The sequence below is a fragment of the Meles meles genome, chromosome 5 (genome assembly GCF_922984935.1).
Source record: "Meles meles chromosome 5, mMelMel3.1 paternal haplotype, whole genome shotgun sequence".
NCBI lineage: Eukaryota > Metazoa > Chordata > Mammalia > Carnivora > Mustelidae > Meles > Meles meles.
The window spans coordinates 146,272,963-146,291,192 of NC_060070.1; the positions used below are offsets into that span (position 1 = coordinate 146,272,963).

At 41.4% G+C, this 18,230-nt stretch overlaps 1 pseudogene; it reads left to right on the forward strand.

The window, feature by feature from the left end:
* The first annotated feature begins 514 nt into the window (after nucleotides 1-514).
* LOC123942464 lies at nucleotides 515-1,118 on the forward strand (annotated as a pseudogene).
* Nucleotides 1,119-18,230: the final 17,112 nt, after the last annotated feature.

An 18,230-nucleotide genomic window follows, 5' to 3' on the forward strand; every position in this document is an offset into this window, starting at 1 on the left:
GAGAAGCAAATAATCTGAAAAAAAAAAAAAATTCCCTTTGATGTTCCAGTTGTTCTGACACAGGGATATTTCTGGGATTTTTTTTTTGGTTTGGGGGGAGAGAGCTTCCACTTTTTTCTTCTTCTTCTTCTTTTTTTTTTTTTTAAGATTTTATTTATTTATTTGACAGACTGAGATTGCAAGTAGGCAGAGAGGTAGGCAGAGAGAGAGGAGGAAGTAGGCTCCCGCCGAGCAGAGAGCCCGATGCGGGGCTCGATCCCACGACCCCGAGATCATGACCTGAGCCGAAGGCAGAGGCTCAACCTTTGAGCCACCCAGACACCCCACTACTTTTTTTTCTTGAATAGGCTCTATGCCCAGTGTGGAGCCCAGTGTGGGGCTTGTACTCACTACCCAGAGATCAAGACCTGAGCTGCGATCTAGAGTCCAATACTAAACCAGCTGAGCCATAGACTCAGTCTCTGAATGATTGAGCCAAAAGACTTTATTGAACATTCTCAGGTGGCTTCCGAAGATGGCAGAGGGGCAGGTCCTTGTGCTGGATGGCCAAGGCCATCTCCTGGGCCACCTGGCAGCCATCATGGCCAAACAGGTGTTCCTGGGTCAGAAGGTTGTAGTCATGCACTATGAGGGCATCAACATTTCTGGCAATTTCTACAGAAACAAGTTGAAGTACCTGGCCTTCCTCCACAAGCACCAACCCATCCCATGTTCCCCACCACTTCCGAGCACCCAGCCGCGTCTTTTGGCAGACAGTGCAAGGCCTGCTGCCCCACAGAACCAAGCGAGGCCAGGCTGCCCTGGGTCACCTCAAGGTGTTTGATCTGATCCCACCACCCTATGACAGGAACAAGAAGATGGTGCTTCCTGCTGCCCTCACAGCAGTGCACATGAAGCCTACAAGGAAGTTGGTTTTCCTGGGGCGCCTGGCTCACGAGGTTGGTTGGAAGTACCAGGCAGTGGCAGCCACCCTGGAGGAGAAGAGGAAGGAGAAGGCCAAGACCCATTACCAGAAGAAAAAGCCGCTCATGAGGTTACAGATACAGACTGAAAAGAATGTAGAGAGGAAAACTGATAAATACTCAGAGGACCTCAAGATCTATGGATTCCTGGTCTGAGCCCATTAAATGCTGTTTATTAAAACAACATTATAAAACTGTTTATTCCTCCAAAAAAAAATTATTTATTTGAGAGAGAGAGAAGGAGCACACACATGCGGTCGCCAGTTGCACAAGTGGAGGAAGGGGCAGCGGGGGAGGGGGAGAAAGAGAGAGAATCTCTTAAGCACATTGGGCGCTGTACATCAAGCCCAAGGTGGGGCTCGATCTCACAATGCAAGATCATGACCTGAGCAGAAACCAAGAGTTGGATGCTCAACCAGCTGAGCTACCTAGGTGCCCCCAAAGTGAGTCTTAAATAAGGAATTCATAAGACTTTTTTTTTAGCTTGTGTCAATAATACAGGAAACATGGAACCAGGTAGAGTTGTGGATATAAACCTGGGACCTAAGACTTTTTAAAACATTTGTAGAAAAGCAATGAGTAAGTTGTCTTGGGCCAAGTCTCATAGGATGCTTCACGTGGGGAACAACCCAGAAGATAAGCGTGAACCTTGCAAAGCTGTAATATGTCAGGTGGGATCCTTAGAAAATAGGTTCACATTACTTAAACTCAGTTTTTGGTGGCCACACTCCTTTCACCCTTCTTTTAATAACAGTGTGAATTTTGTTCTAGGAGAGCTTGCCTCCTGAATTTTCAGTTCAGGCGCTCTGGATGGTATTCATTCAGTGTTCTACTTCCAAAGAGTTCATGTGGGGTGAATTTTATGGTATGTGAATTATATTTCAACAAAGCTGTTATTAAAAAAAATAAAATTCATGAGACTCAGTCTGGATAATTAGAATATTACATTCTCGTGGCCAGAGTGAATCTGTTCAGGGACAGTTATGTAACCCAATCAAGCTAATAAAAAGAAATGACGCTTTTGCTGGGATTGTTGAAAGTCACACCTTAACACATTTTTTTGTTACTGAATTGAACTGGGGAGATGATTCTAGAGATAGTTCTCTCATGGGGTCAGAGAACAAGACCAACCTTCTCAAGACAAACATTTCGATGGTATTTCCTGATGACGTTTTGGTTTAACCTTCTTCCGAACCCAGCCTTGATTGAAGCGAGATCTTTTCTCTTTTCTTTTCTTTTTTTAAGTTTAATTATTTAAGTAATCTCTATACCCAATGTAGAGTGTGAACTCATGACCCTGAGATCAAGAGTTGCCTGCTCTACTGACTGAATCAGCCACGTGCCCCTGAAGATCTTAAAAGACTTTTCAGTACCATAAGCCAATAGCTTATCTTTCTTTCCTTAAGCCAATGTGGGTTGTGGTTTTTGTTATTGGCAACTAGAAAGGAGTTCTAAATGATGACACAGCTCATACCGAAACTGGAGTGTAAAAGACACTCAACTGTAGAATTATCTAAGTTAAGGATAGTTTTCCTAAGAGTGGACACCCTTCTTTCCTAGACTGGAAAGTTGGCCACTCTTACAGCCCTTAACGTGAAGTAGGAAAGAGCAGGTTAGATGACTATCATGTATTTTATCTTGGGACTAGAACTATTTATTGCCAAAGGATGGAATGTTAAAAGATACAACATTGGAAGAATTTTAGAGTGTGTTGGCTGTTTCTTGTGGCCTATGTGATGGTGCTCTAAAAAGGAGGGCTTGGGTTGAAAGTGGCTCAATCTGATACCTAAGAGCTAGAATCAATATTTTTAAAACACTCCTAATCCTACAGGTCCCATCCAACCAGCTCTCCTAATGCACTTCTGCCTGACAAAGTGGGTAATTCCCAATTACAGCAACGTGGTAGGGACCCAGGCCTGGAGCAGATTAGCCTCACCTACCTACCCAAGAACACCATTTTGAATTTCGTAAGATAGATGTAGAGATGAAGCCCTTAAGCTAAGGGTTGTAGTAGAACAACAGAGCTCTGGACTCTGTTACTAAGAAACAGAATCCCATAGGTCCAGTTCTAGACTCGACTAGTTGTCTGGCTTTGGTTATTAGCTCAGAGAATTGCACAGAAGCAAGAGCTAACTAAACCCCATGTCTGGCATAAAGACTAGTGATCATTTCACCCATAAGTCTCTTGTCATACTATTAGTAGCTGAAGAGGTATAACCTCAGGAAGGGAAACCCTCCCCAGTGTCCATCTTAAATGTGGCCTTGGAGGAAAAGGGACTGTTTTGGCCAATTACTTCACTTCCAAGATTTGGGACTTTGCTACTCCTGTCAGCAGCATATGATACATGCTACGGATTGGAGACAACTCTCTATTTTTTTCTACTCGTTGTTTTTCCAAAGAAGTGTTGATGGGGGTTGGGAAACAAAAAATCCAAGATGATGGGCAGATCACTACTCCACTTTATTATTACTATTTTTTTTTTAAGATTTTTCATTTTTAAGTAATCTCTATACCCAACATGAGGCTGGAACTTACAATCCCAAGATCAAAATCACATGCTTGGGTCACCTGTGTGGTTAGTCAGTCAACGTTCTGACTCTTGACTTCAGCTCAGGTCATGATCTCAGGGTCGTGAGATTGAGCCCTACATTGAGCTCCAAGCTCAGCGGGGAGTCTGCTTCTCTCCCTTTCTCTCCCTCTTCCTCTGCCCACCCCCTAGCCCCCTCCCCCGCTCACATGCTCTCTCGCTCTCTCTCAAATAAATAATATATCTTAAAAAAAGGGGGGTGACATGCTCTACTGACTGAGCCTGTCAGGTGCCCCTCACTTCCTCGCTGTTATTCTTGATTCCGTTCCCTGGGCACTTTGATGCTGGGAATAGCATGGTGTCAACTCCGGTCTATTGGAAAGCAGATGCTGCTGAAGTTAGAAATGCAAAAAGTTTATTTTTGCATTGGGGGAGGATCCACAGGACATCTGATACTCTAAAAAAGAGATTTATTGGGCGCCTGGGTGGCTCAGTGGATTAGGCCGCTGCCTTCGGCTCAGGTCATGATCTCAGGGTCCTGGGATCGAGCCCCACATCGGGCTCTCTGCTCCGCAGGGAGCCTGCTTCCTCCTCTCTCTCTCTGCCTGCCTCTCTGCCTACTTGTGATCTCTCTCTCTGTCAGATAAATAAATAAAACCTTTAAAAAAAAGAGAGAGAGAGATTTATTAGGAGTAATGTCTGTAAAGGATAAAGGGGGAGCAAGCTGGACTGGGTGGGCGAAGCCTTCCGGGGCCGTGCAGATCATAAAAAGCCCGAGTCAGTGCAATGGATGGTTCTGTAGCAAAACTGCAGTCACAGTAGCCTGCCTTGCACAGAAACGGATAGATATGAATAAGCCTGTCATGCTTCATCATTGCCTGGGACGGTGGCCCAGGAAGAGCATGGCCTAGCAGAGCTGCTACCCAGCTGAGCCCTGACGCCTGCTGAAGGAGGCTGCTAGCTAGCTGCCCTCTTCCAGATGGGCAGCATGTTCTTCCTTGAGAGCAGACCTGATGGTTTTAAAGTATGTGCATGGGAAGAAGGGTATGTGGGAATGTCAAGAAACAAATTGAATCGTGAAAATCCATTTTGCTACCCAGCACCTGCTCATCGTTCTTCTAGCAAAAGTGTCCCAGTCTTCCTCTCTGTTGCCGCTCTGTTGCACGACCAGCCCCGAGGCTTTCCAGAGCCGCAGGTTCCAGCCCCGCCTCCGGGGTGGGCGTGGCTCAGCCTTAGCCAATCAATGCATTGCATTCTCCATGCATTGCATTCTCCATACCCCCTGATAATGCAAAGACAGGCACGAGATCCAGTCAATAATACACAGTGAGACTTCTTTGTTGTTTGTTGTTTGTTTGTTTGTCTTAAGATTGTTGAGTGAAAAGCACAGGTTTTCATTTTCTTCTGGAAGGGAATCCGGAAATCGGCCTTGAAGCGGTGACAGCCAACTCGACCCCTGGCAGAGAGTCTGAGAATGAAGATGAAGTCAAGATGAATGATGGAGCCAAGAGGCTTAGAGAGGTGGGTGCTGGCTGAAACTATTTGAGGTTCTAAATCCATTTTTACCTGAGGTATGATCCCTCCTAGGGTTTGAACATGTTTTACCTAAGAAAATCGGTACATATACATACGTTGTGTATACACACATCTGTACGCATTTATATTTACTTCTGTGTCTACTGTTATGTTAACAACAAGCGTATATAGAAACGTCCGATTCAAATTCAAAACCACAGGGTTCATTCTTCTTTTCTTTTTTTTTTAAGTCATCTCTATGCCCAGTGTGGGGGCTCAAACTCCTGACCCCAAGATCAAGAGTCACATATTCTACCAACTGAGCCAGTCAGGTGCCCTTATTTTCCTCTTTCTCATTGTCTTGTTTGACAGTGAGAGACTTGCCTCCTGTTATGGTGTGCATATTAACTTATCTGCTTCATCCTCCTGTATGTAGCGGGTCTCTCATGATGGCCACGGTGCCTCTTCCCATCATAGAGCCCTCCTCACCCCACTTAGATTCTGACATCCTCCCGGTCTTGGCAGACACTGTTCTTACTCCCCTTGGGCTCTGGTACTCCGTGCCTGGCTGATACTGGTGCCATCCTACACTGATATCCCTTTCACCCAACTCTGGCACGGACATCCTCCACCGGGTCACCACTGCTGGGTGGTAGCCGCGGGGTGGAGATGCCATAGATTTCATAGGTACATGAAAGGACATGCGGGTTGCCTCCAGTGCGGGGTAAACAGATAAAGCTATTATGAATGGTCGTGTATGTGTTTCTGTATGAACGCAGGTTTCATTTCGCTGGGATGAAAGTCCAGCAATGAGATTGATGGGTCATATGGTAAGGTCAAGTTTCATCTTTTAGGAAACAGCTGAACTCTTTTCTGTGATGGCTCTTTCACTTTGTACTCCTCAGTCTAATGATTTTTTTTTTTTTAAACCAGGTCTTTCAGGAAGGCAGAACGAGGAAGGGAAGGCAAAGGGAGAGAAGAGAAGGAAGAGAGGAAAAGGAAGAGTTACCAATAAACTATTACCTATACTGATGTCCCTGTCTGGTTTCTCCAATTTTTGTCTTTTGGTCTTGCTTTATGTTTTCAGACCATTGACACAGTATTTAAATTTTTATTGCTATGTGATATTTTCTTGTAAAAGCACTTTTTATCTGCTCTTTTTAGCATTATTCTTTTATGGTTTCTCTATTAAAAAAATTTTAAAAGCCAGGACACCTGGGTGGCTCAGTCGTTGGGCATCTGCCTGAGGTTCTGAGCTCTGCATCACGATCCCTGCTTGGCGGGAAGCCTGCTTCTCCCTCTGCCACCCCTCCTGCTTGTGTTCCCTCTCTTGCTGTCTTTCTGTCAAATAAATAAATAAAATCTTTTAAAAAAAACTTTTAAAAAAGATTATTTATTTATTTATTTGACACAGAGAGACACAGAGAGAGAGAGATCACAAGTAGGCAGAGAGACAGGCGGGGGGTGGGGGGGTGGGGTGGAAAGCAGGCTCCCTGATGAGCAGAGATCCCGATGCAGGGCTTGATCCCAGGACCCTGAGATTATGACCTGAGCTGAAGGCAGAGGTTCTAACCCACTGAGCCACCCAGGCACCCCTAAAAAAAGTTTTTAAAGCCATGTTATTCAGGTATTATATGCATCCAATAAATTTCACGGTTTTTAGTGTATGGTTCTTTTTTTTTAAGATTTTATTTATTATTTTAGAAAGAGAGAGTGAGAGAGCAGGAGAGGAGCAGAGGGAGAAGAAGATAGTCCTCAACAGACTCTGCACTGAACGCAGAGACCAGTGCAGGGCTGGATCCCAGGATCCCAAGATCATGACCCAAGATGGAACCAAGAGTTGGATGCTTAACCAACTGAGCCATCCAGACCCCTCATGCATTTTAAATTTCTGATTTACTTACATCTGTTTTAGTTTTACTTCACTCAGGATTTACAAATTTTCTTTCTAAGATCTTAAATTGAATATTTAGTTGTCTATGAGCAATAAATTAATTTAAAAGCCTGCATTCTTTCTAAGAGAGTTTTCCTGCATTTCAAAACTTTTGAGAAGTATTTTTTTACCATTATTTTCAATGAATTACATAATAACATCGTGAATAAGAATTGAAGTCCTTTTAATATTATTTTAAAATAGACTTTTATTATGTTCTCAATTTTCTCCTTAGTAAGTCTGTTATTTAGGAACATTTTAAATTTTTTCACGTAATTAAATTTCTTGTTTTATGTTGGTACTATTAAGTTCTGTTTTTATCACAAGTGATGGCCTAGAGGACAATTTGAATGTACTATAAATAGAGGTCTTCAGCTTCATTTAATTGATTCCAAATATCAATTAATTCTCTATTTGGAGATGTCACAACCCTTTGCACAATACTTCATGCACTCAGTCTCTCATTGTTGACAGTGGAGTATTAAAATCTCCAATATAATTTACATTCTGTCAATTGCCTGTATTTCTAACAAACACATACACATAGGGCTTTGGTTCACGTTCTTCTCTACCTAACGACGGCCACTTTCCTAGGTAAATTGTACGTTCTGTCTCTTCCTGCCAGAGTTCCTGAACCTCTACTCCAACCCTTCCTTCCTTTCAACAGCCCCTCTCTTAGCCACATCCTGGAACTTGTTACAGTTTGGGGCTCTTCTACCTTTGGTATCTCACTTTGAGACCACATCCTTCCTCTCCATTCCTGACTCCCACAAAGCAGCAAACTCATCTAACCCTGCCCTCCAGCTCTCCAGGCTTTTCCCTTCCTCTAGTTGGGTTTAACCCATTTTGGATTCTCATTCTTCTCAAACTCAACTTGACCCTCATTTTCAGTTGCTTCAACTTTGTTCTCCGGGGTACCTTCAGTTTCCTTTCCTGCTTATCCCTCTCTACTCAATCTGTCCTACAAATTCCCAGCCCTGGGTCACTATAGTCATCTGCCTTCTCCTCTACTTACCTTCAGGGGATGCAGAATTTAATAAAGATTCTTGACTGACAAGGAGAAACCAGCTGGAGCTTGCTTCAAAGAAAGAAACTAACCTGAAGATTCTAGTGTGTACCTTCAGAGGACCAAGGGTCAAGAATGTCTGCCTGAGGCACCTGGTGGCTCAGTCAGTTAAGCATCTGACTCGTGATTTCTGCACAGCTCATGATCTCACGGTCGTGAGATTGAGCCCTGTGTCAGGCTCCACTCTGGGTGTGGAGCCTGCTTAAGAGTCTCCCTGGCCCTCTGCCTCTGCCCCTCCCCCTGCTTGTGTGTGCTTATGAGTTTGCTCTAACTTTCTTCCAAAAAAACAAAACAAAACAAAACAAAACAAAAGCGAATGCACCCTGGCCTTGAGAGGACCAGAATCACGACTTCTCTTTTCATTTTTCGTCTCTGCTTTTCTCTTCCAGACTGCTTCTTTCTTCTAGAAGGTTTTCTATTCTCCTTTTCGTCACCCGGAAGACCACGTGGACTGGATGTTCTTAGTCTCAATTTTGAAATCATGGGGAAGGAACTCTGATTGGCCCCGTTTGGGTCAGAAGTCAATTCTAGGTCAACTAGGGCCAGAAGTGCATAGTCGTATTTTATAAAAATGGCAGCAGGCGATGCGTAGCACTCGTCTATGAACCTATGGCCAGGGAGGACAGGATGAGCTGATGGACTTGGCCCAAGTTGAATGTACTCATTCAACTTAGATCCAGTACTAAGGTCAGAGAATCAGGAGGTGCTGATTGAACTGGTCTCAGTATCTTGCCCACTAGTAGAGGCTGAACTAGTCCAGGGCTATACCTGAACCATAAGGGATTAGAGTAGGTTCTTCTGGATAAGGAAAAACAAGGACTATCTGACATAGTTGCTAAATGATAGATAAGGAAGCTGACAAATTTCTTGGTGATTAATTACCATCTATTTCTTGTGAGTGTACCTTATGTAGGACCAGGCTATGAGGTTAAGTAAGGTTTTGCTCAGTATGTTTTCGCTGCTGTATTTGAAGTTTACAAAAATATTAGAGGGATTCCTGGGTGGCTCAGTTGTTGAGCGTCTGCCTTCGGCTAAGGTCATGATCTCAGGGCCCTGGGGATCGTGCCCCACCTCCAGCTGCCTGCTCAGCGGGAGCTGCTTCTCCCTCTTCCACTCCCCCTGCTTGTGTTCCCTCTCTCGCTGTGTCTTTCTCTGTCAAATAAATAAAAATCTTAAAAATAAATAAATAAATAAATAAATAATTTAAAAAATCTTAGAATATTAAAAATTTCCACGGTCATTGCTAAATATTAAACTTTTTCTCCAAGTCAAATGTAAAAGACTGTAGATAATTTTGGGTTAATCACTGTACTTCCATTAGTTAAGATAATCAATAATCAATTAAATAAACTCATAAAAAATAAAAATAAATAAACTTAAAAAATCAAAATAAATTTATATGTATTCTTTGTCTAATAAACATAGTAATGTAAAAACAAATCAGCTTCAGGGAGTATAGTTTTGCTTTGAGCAAATTCATGTAGATATGAATTCTGCCCATATTTATGCATAAAATAATTAGATATGCTTTGAAAATAAGTGCTATAATTATTCACTGAGTGCCTTTTTACTAAATACTTTTTTCTGCCTCCTTACAAATTATTTATTGAGAAATCATAGAGGGTAAATATGAGAACACACAAAAAGTAAGACAAAAAAAAATCTTGTTTCCTTTATTTTGTCCTGGCTTAGTTTTTCTTTTCATCTGGCTCTTACTCTCCTTGAATGAGCAACAACCCCAATTTGAGAAATTTAGAATAACCAAATACACCAAAACTGAATTTTAAAAAATGAAATACTCCCTCTCCTTCTTCTCCTCTTAGCTGTTTCAATGTAAACTTGGTCTCTCTACAGTTTCAGAGTAAAATTCTCGTAAGATCAGCTGTTGCAAGTGTTCTGTTCTCTGGCAGAGTTTCTGAAGAGCAAAGCCCTTAGTGGCCCTGCTTGTTTCTACTATTCACACTCAGAGAGATTTGTTCTCAGTGGAATTGCAAATCTCTGAATTTCCCCTATAGATTTATCATTTGTAAGAAAATATTTGGAAAGAAGCCAATGAGAGATGTGGCTAATAGCATTAATGATGCATTTTTTTAAATTTTTAAACACAAGCCATGAGTGTCCTATGGTTAAAAAAGAAAAAAAAAAAAGGATTTTCTTTTTTCCACATCTTCCTGGAAGTGACCACATTCTGATACTTGCCAGGGAAATATATTTTCAGCATAATATTTTAACTGACTCTTTTTTCTAAAGATTTTATTTATTTATTTAAGTAATCTCTCCACCCAACTGGGGGCTCAAACTCACAACCCCGAGATCAAGATCATGTTCTTTTCACTGAACCACCCAGGTACCTCTATTTTAGCTGACTTTTAAAAAAAGTTTATTTGTTTATTTATTTTTAAGTAATCTCCTACCCCCGCTACAATGTGGGGCTCAAACTCAGGACTCTGAGGTCGAGAATCACATGTTCTTCCAACTGAGGTGGACAGGCACTCCTAGTTGACCTTTCTTTTTAATTTTTTAAGTTTTCATTTATTTATTTGTCAGAGACAGAGAGAGAGCACAAGTAGGCAGAGAGGCAGGCAGAGGCAGAGAGAGAAGCAGGCTCCCCACCAACCAAGGAGCCCGATGCAGGACTTGATCCCAGGACCCTGGGATCATGACCCGAGCCGAGGCAGTGCCTTAACCGACTGAGCCACCCAGGCATCCCTGACCTTTCTTTTTAAACAGATTTATTTATTTAAGAGAGAGAAAGGAGAGAGGAAGGGACAGAGGGAGAGGAGAGTGAGATGGAGAAGCAGACTCCTTACTGAGTGTGGAGGCAAGGCAGGGCTCTAATCCCAGGACCTTGTGATCATGACCTGAGTGGAAATCAAGAACCCGAGGCTCGTCCAACGGAGCCACCCAGACACCCCACCCTTGATGGTCACTGCTAATGTCTCATTAGAGAGCGCTAACTTTGTTTTGTTATATTTTTTTAAGTTTGACTTTTAAAATGATATCAGCCAAATGTATTAGATTTTTTTAAAGTAGGTGAACAACCTTTATTTATTCCCCAAATATTTATGTTTCAAGCACCATGGTAAGACCATGCTTAGAAAAGTCAGTCTTTCCCCAGGAATATCATTTCAGTGGTTTCCACCTCTTCGTACTATATCATCAATTTCTCTATCTCCATGACCTTGTTCTTATTTAGCATATAGCAAATTTTTGTTTTCTCCTATCTTTAAAAAATAGTCCTTTTTTAAAAAATTTTAATTCCAGCATCGTTAACATACAGTGCTTTATAAAACAGTCCTTCTTTATGAACCCACTTTCTGCACTGCTACAGTCCAACATTTCTGCTCCTCTTTGCTGCATTTGCAGAATTTTCTATACCTGCTTTTGTCTTCCATCCTTCACCCTGGAATCCACTTTGTTCAACTCCTACCCACACCATTCTGCCAAAAGTGTCCTTCCAAGGTGCTCAGACCCATCGTTAATTCTCCGTCATCTTACTTATCAGTACCATCTGATACTGTTGATTGTTCTCCCCTCTGTGATGCACCTTTATCATTTGGCTTTTGCCTACTGTATTCTTAGTTTTCTTCCTACCTCCCTGGTTGCTCCTTCTTTACTGGCTCTCCCTCTTTTCCTTCATCTTTAATTTTTTTATTTATAAAAAGTTAAAAAAAATTTTAAGTAATCTCTACACCCAATGTGGGGCTTGAGCTCATGACCCCAAGATAAAGAGTTGTATGCTGTACTAACTAAGCCAGCTAAGCACCCCCTCCCTCATCTTGATATTGGAGTGCACCAGGCCTCAGTCTTTGGTTCTCTTCATTATTTATGTTCATTCCATAGCTAATCTCATTGAGTGTTTTGGCTTTATATGTTGGCTATATGCCAATGACTCCCAAATTAATGTCTGCAGCCCAAATTTCTCACCTAAACTTCAGAATCATCTATCTAATTGCCTAATTAACAATCCAGTTGGATGTCTCAAAGGTATCTTGAGTTTAAGAAGTTCAAAACTGAGCCTCTGAAGCAACGACACCTATTAGCAATGAGCATACTTGGTGCTCACATCTTGGTTTGTGAATATCATTTCTCACTAAAAGGAGCCATGACTTCTTGAAGAATTGGCTGATTTGGAGGGGTAAAGAAAGTACAAGATGAGCCTGGAGAATCTTGTGGTTCCAAAAAAAATAAGTAAGTGCTAACCACCCCCCCAAAAAAACCAAAAAATAAACAAGACAGACTTGTCAAAAGTACACAGAAACCATCCCAAAGGCCAATGACCAAATCTGGGATGATTGGAGGATCAGAATAATGGTAGTAATGGATTAAAAGCCATAGAATAAAATAGACATCTATGAGTTCATATTAATATAAATAAATAATTGAGCAGATAAATAAATGATGGGGAGGAACAGCTCATCTAATAATAAAGGTAGAAGGAATGACGGAAATGGAAAATTATCATTTGGCAAACACCACAGTAATAATTGTTGCTTACAAGAATCATTAAGGGGTACTAAAATTAGTGGATGGGTGGGTGCTGAGAAACAAGATACTTATACACTCTCAAAGGATCTTCACACAGGGCACTTACTAATAACAAAGGGGAGCATAGTAACTTTCCATTGGAGAGATCAAGTGTTCAAAGTGCATCATCGGTAGAGAGACATTCCAACATCATATGCCTCTTTGATTGTCATGGACTGAGAGGGAAATGGCATCCCTTGTACAGGAGTACTGCCAATATCTCATACCTGAATTTAGTCATGAGGGAACATCAGATCAACTCAAATTGAGGGACATTTTACAAGATAATTGATCAGTATTCTTCCAAAGAGTCAAGGTCAAAAAAGACAAAGAACGAGGAAGTGTCCCACACTGGGACAGTTCAGAGTATCACATCAATGTGAATTTCTTGGTGTTGACTGTTGTAATTGGGTTAGTAAAATGTTAACATCTGGGGAAAGTGGGTGAAGATTATCCATAAATTCATTGTACTATTTTTTGCAACTTTAAAAAATTTGGAAATTATTTCAAAATAAAAACTGAAAACAAAAGGTAAAAAAGAAAAGGAAAGAAACAAGCCCTGAATTCCTGAGCTCCCCCTTCAGTAATCAATTCCAAATTGTGTTGATTTCATTCTTCTTTTAGTTGAGGCTAAAAACTTGGGAATCATTCTGAATCTCTCTTTTTTCCTCTCATACTTTAGATCCAATCTATAGGGAATTCTATGGGCTGTGTCTTCAAATATGTCCAGAATCTAACTACCTCTTATCACATCTACTGCTACTTGCCTAGTCCAGGACACCATCTGTGTTCCCCTGGATTATTACGGTTATCTCTAACTTACCTCCTCGAGGCACGTCTCTTTTCATAACCCTCTGTTGACTCCCATTTCATTTAGAGGAAAAGCCAAAGTTCTTGCTATAACCCGTAAAGCTATACATGATCTGGTTTCGTTGACTCTGTGACCTCCTTTCTTATTACTCATGCATTCACACACTGACTCCATTCAAACCCTTCTGATCGTCTTGCTATCTCTTGAACATGCCAGGTGTTAGAGCTTTTAGAGCCTTTCCACTGGCAGGTCCCTCTTCCCTGTATGCTCCTCCTACACTCATTCCCACAAATACTTACAAACAATCAGGGAGTTAGGCAACAGATACAAATTATCTTTCTTTGCCCTTTTTTTAAATCAAGAAATTATGTAAAACTAAGAAGTTTAGCTAGTACTCTTTCAGTTGCAAGTTAACTTAAGAAATAGAAAGGGAGAATTTACCTATTCACAGAACTAAACAACTCACAAGTAAACCTAGCTTCAAGCAAGCTGGATATATGGGGGTTAATAGTTGTCCTCAGAATTTACTGATTTCTCCCTTCATCATCCAGATCTACTTTCTCGTGAAACAGCGTGGGCCCCAGGCAGGTGTTCTCCACGTGGTAGTTTCAGAAACTTCCAGCTGCAGGTTCTCTTGGCAGACAGAGAAGGCAGAATTTATTTGCCTTGCAAGTCCGAGCGCGGGTTACCTGCCCAGCAGCAAGGGGATGTGGACCTCTTGCTGCTCTGGGCTGGCCCACAGGCACAGCCCCCAAACCACTCACACTGAGAGTGGAAGAATCAAAAGAGAAAATTAATTACAGAATTGAGTCAGACCTCTTTGTGCAAACTGAAAGAATAGAAATAGCTGAATTATTGCAAGGACAGCGCTCTGACCCCTAGTGGTTAGACGACGTGGAGAAAATTCAGCATTTGTTCAAAGCCAACAGCAGCTTCATTTATTTCACATCATGTTTTTTTTTTTTTTTAAAGATTTTATTTATTTATTTGACAGAGAGAGAGATCACAAGTAGGCAGAGAGGCAGGCAGAGAGAGAGGAGGAAGCAGGCTCCCTGCGGAGCAGAGAGCCCAATGCGGGGCTCAATCCCAGGACCCTGAGATCATGACCTGAGCCGAAGGCAGCGGCTTAATCCACTGAGCCACCCAGGCGCCCCACATCATGTTTTTTTATATCATCTTTTTTCAGTTTACTTAAGAATATCAGTGTCTTCCTTTCTATCATCTCCTTTGAAGCCATCACCTGTATGGGGCAAAGTTTCTTTTGGCACACTTTCTGTCTTCTCTATCTCAACTGTCACCATCTTTCTCCTTGGGTTTGTATTTAAATGTTGTGATAATGTCCTAACTTATTTCCTGATCTTCAAACCTTTAGGGAAACCAACATCTGAAAAGCCTTCCTAAAAACTGCATTAGTTGTATAGATTCTAGCTGGGGAGTTTATTCTGACGCTTCATCAGATCCAACCAAAAACCCTGGTCTAGCCTCAATTTTCATGTGCTCCTTTCATTCTTTTTTTTTTTTTAAAGATTTTATTTATTCATTTGACAGAGAGAGACACAGCGAGAGAGGGAACACAAGCAGGGGGAGTGGGAGAGGGAGAAGCAGGCTTCCTGCCAGGCAGGGAGCCTGATGTGGGGCTCAATCCCATGCCCTGGGATCATGACCTGAGCTGAAGGCAGATGCTTAACGACTGAGCCACCCAGGCGCCCCTCCTTTCATTCTTTTTGCTGATGAAATTACAGCTAGCTTTCTGTCACAGGCGATGGGAAGCTAATGTAAATAATAATCCATTCACCTAATCCATGTTGACCCGCTGAACTTTAAAAATTGAGAACACTCATATTTTTCTGATCTCATGTAGGAAATAGATTAATACATTTTAAATCTCATTCCACTAAACTTATCTAATATTCTACACAGAAAACTTCATTATACTTCTTAGTATTTTTCAAGGGTGAATTAAGTGCAGGATTTATTTCTCATGAAAAGACATTGACTGGGACAAATTTATAAGTATACTAACTAAAGACTCAGATTATAAGCTAACACTAAAAAAAATACGTGGACCTAACTGTTCCTAACTTTCATGTTTCATTCTTTCTTTCTTGGTTAATGGCTGAGATAGTAAAGATTGTAACCTCATTGTTGTCTACATTTTCTCTTCAATTCTCACTGTAAAGACAAACATAAAGAATGGAATTGATCACTGAAGTCTTACAGATTTTATTGTACATTTCCCTTATTTTTGTTTTCTCTCTAGTGTTTTTCTCTGTGTGAATTTTTGCATTTTTAATGATAGTATACAGTTTCTTTCTTTGGAGCATTCATATAAAGTTGCAAAGAAAGACAGGAGCAGGACTAAGTTTCAGTTTTCTTTTCTGTGAAATGAGGATAAGAGAGGGTTGCTTGGGTGGGGCGTTGGTTAAGTGGCTGACTTTTGGTCTCAGCTCAGGTTATGATCTCAGGGTTGTGGGATCAAACCTTGCATAGGGCTCCGTGTGCTCAGCTCAGAGTTTGCTCGAGTTTTTCTCTCCCTCTCCCTGGGCTCCTTACCCCCATGCTCACTCTCTCTCTCTCTCAAATAAATCTTAAAAAAAGAGGATAAAATACTACTACTACTACTAATTTATAGGATTATTTATAAACCAGTAAATTATAAATTATCAAGTGCCATTTTACTCTTATTTACATACTGTATCTTTATTTTTTGAATAAGTAGTACACAGGCATGGCACAAAAATAAAAGTTAGGTAATACAGGGAAAAGTAAATCTTCCTGTAGTCAGTGTATATATATATATATATATATATATATATATATACACACACACACACACACACACACACACACATATATATACACACATACACAGGTGTGTATATACACTGTAAACACTATGTTGCAACTTTCTTTGTCCACTTAACAATGTCTTAGGTAGTCCATTAAAAGCAGCCTTACTCTTTCTTAAGAGAGGTATAGATACCATAAATATATTTAACAATTCCCTATTCGGAAGCCAGAGAAGTTTTCTGGTATTTTGTTATTACAAGCAACATTTCATTTTTTTAAAATATATTTTATTTATTTGACACACAGAGAGAGATCACCAGTAGGCAGAGAGGCAGGCAGAGGGAGAGGGGGAAGCGGGCTCCCTGCCAAGCAGAGCGCCCAATGCGGGGCTCGATCCCAGGACCCTGAGACCATGACCTGAGCTGAAGGCAGAGGCTTAACCCACTGAGCCACCCAGGCGCCCCACAAGCAACATTTCAAAGAATCACCTGGCACATATGCCATTTGGTATAACTGTGAACATTTCTGTAAGATAAATTCCTTGAGGTAGGGTCAAATGGCTTTTCAAATGATTTCTATTAAAAGCGCCCTCCCTTCCATTTCCCTATTCCTCACAGCCAACGACTCCATTTAGGTTTTCAATATTTATTCATGTCTGAAGTTTTGTCCTCAAACCCATCCTCCTGAAAGAATCATCTGCTCAGACACTTTCCTGTTACCTAATACATCTAAAATTAGGTCCAATGTCTATTGTCGCAAACAAGGCTCGCCTTCATGTGATCCCTGCACGTTCCCTCTCCAGCCTTCTCAACTATCACCCCTTTACTCTTTTTGCTTTTATAATATACAAGAGTTTATACGTCAGGCCTCCGTGCACTCGCTCTTACGATCTCCCCACCTGGAACATCTTCTTCCACTTCTCTTTCTTCCCCCATGAGGACTCATAACCTCCTTATGTATGTAAGAGGAGGAATCTCCCTGTTGTGCTCCCCAGGTCCCTAGGCATTCCTCTTCCACAGTGATTGCTCTTTTCTACTGAAACTATATCCTTGATGTATCCTTGAGGTAGGGAGTTGTCTTTCCCCCCCCCTTTCTAGCTCTAGCATCCGGCATCTTGCTTCAGGTCATGTGGTGTGTACTCAGTAAAACTTCTTTCGTGAACTCAACTAGATCTTGGGGGTCAGTCACTCTTAGTTAAGGTAGCTTGTGGAGAGGTCGTTAAGTGGAAGATTATGAGCTAGGCAGTGGGATTACAGTGAAAGAGATGGGGCAGTGTAAAGGTACAATTCTGGTTCAGCTGGGTGAGGACTGCAGTGGACTCTAGGTCACAGTTTGGATTTTTTTTTTCATGGATTTGGTGAGCAAAGGGTAGCATTGTAACCAGAAGGAATTACACTAGCAATAAAGCTCATGATTTCTGTCTTCTTCATAGCTAATTGTTTTTTAACATGGAGATGCTCTTTCAGTAAACAAGGTCAAGCACAGTGTCCCGGGTAGGAAATAATAAAGTGCGAAAAGACATGAAAGGCAACTAGGTCAGAATCAGTATACTCCATGGAAGTTCTTTCTGCTAAACTGCCTTACAGTTTAGCTGCCTTCCCAGCCTTAAAAAAACCCCTTGCTTGGTGTTAAATGATCTGTACTGTTTAATCCAACTGCTCTTTGTCCTTTTCTACCCTCTTTTCCATTATGACCTCTTTTCACAAAAGGTTGAGGAAGAAAGTAAAATGTAATGAAAAGACGGTTCTTTCAGAGCTGGGCGAAATAGAATTCAGCACAGGGGACTGCTACGACTAGTATAGTAACTTCAGGCAAGTATGTACACTCTTTGTTTCCTCTTTTGTAAAATAACAATAAAAATAATAAGAAGAAGTTGGGAGATAATGTTTATGTTACGCGCGTACGGTGCCTGTCATGTAGTAAGAGCCCAGCAGAAGATATTATTAATTGATTTTAAGAACCTGAGGTTTGGTGTCGATTTTCACTCTTGCAATCAAAGGAATTCCGACTGTAATCTTTACCAAAACAAGTTAGATCTGAACTCGCACTTTCAGCGATGACGCAATTTGACCCCTTCGGGCCACCGTCGCCGAGCATG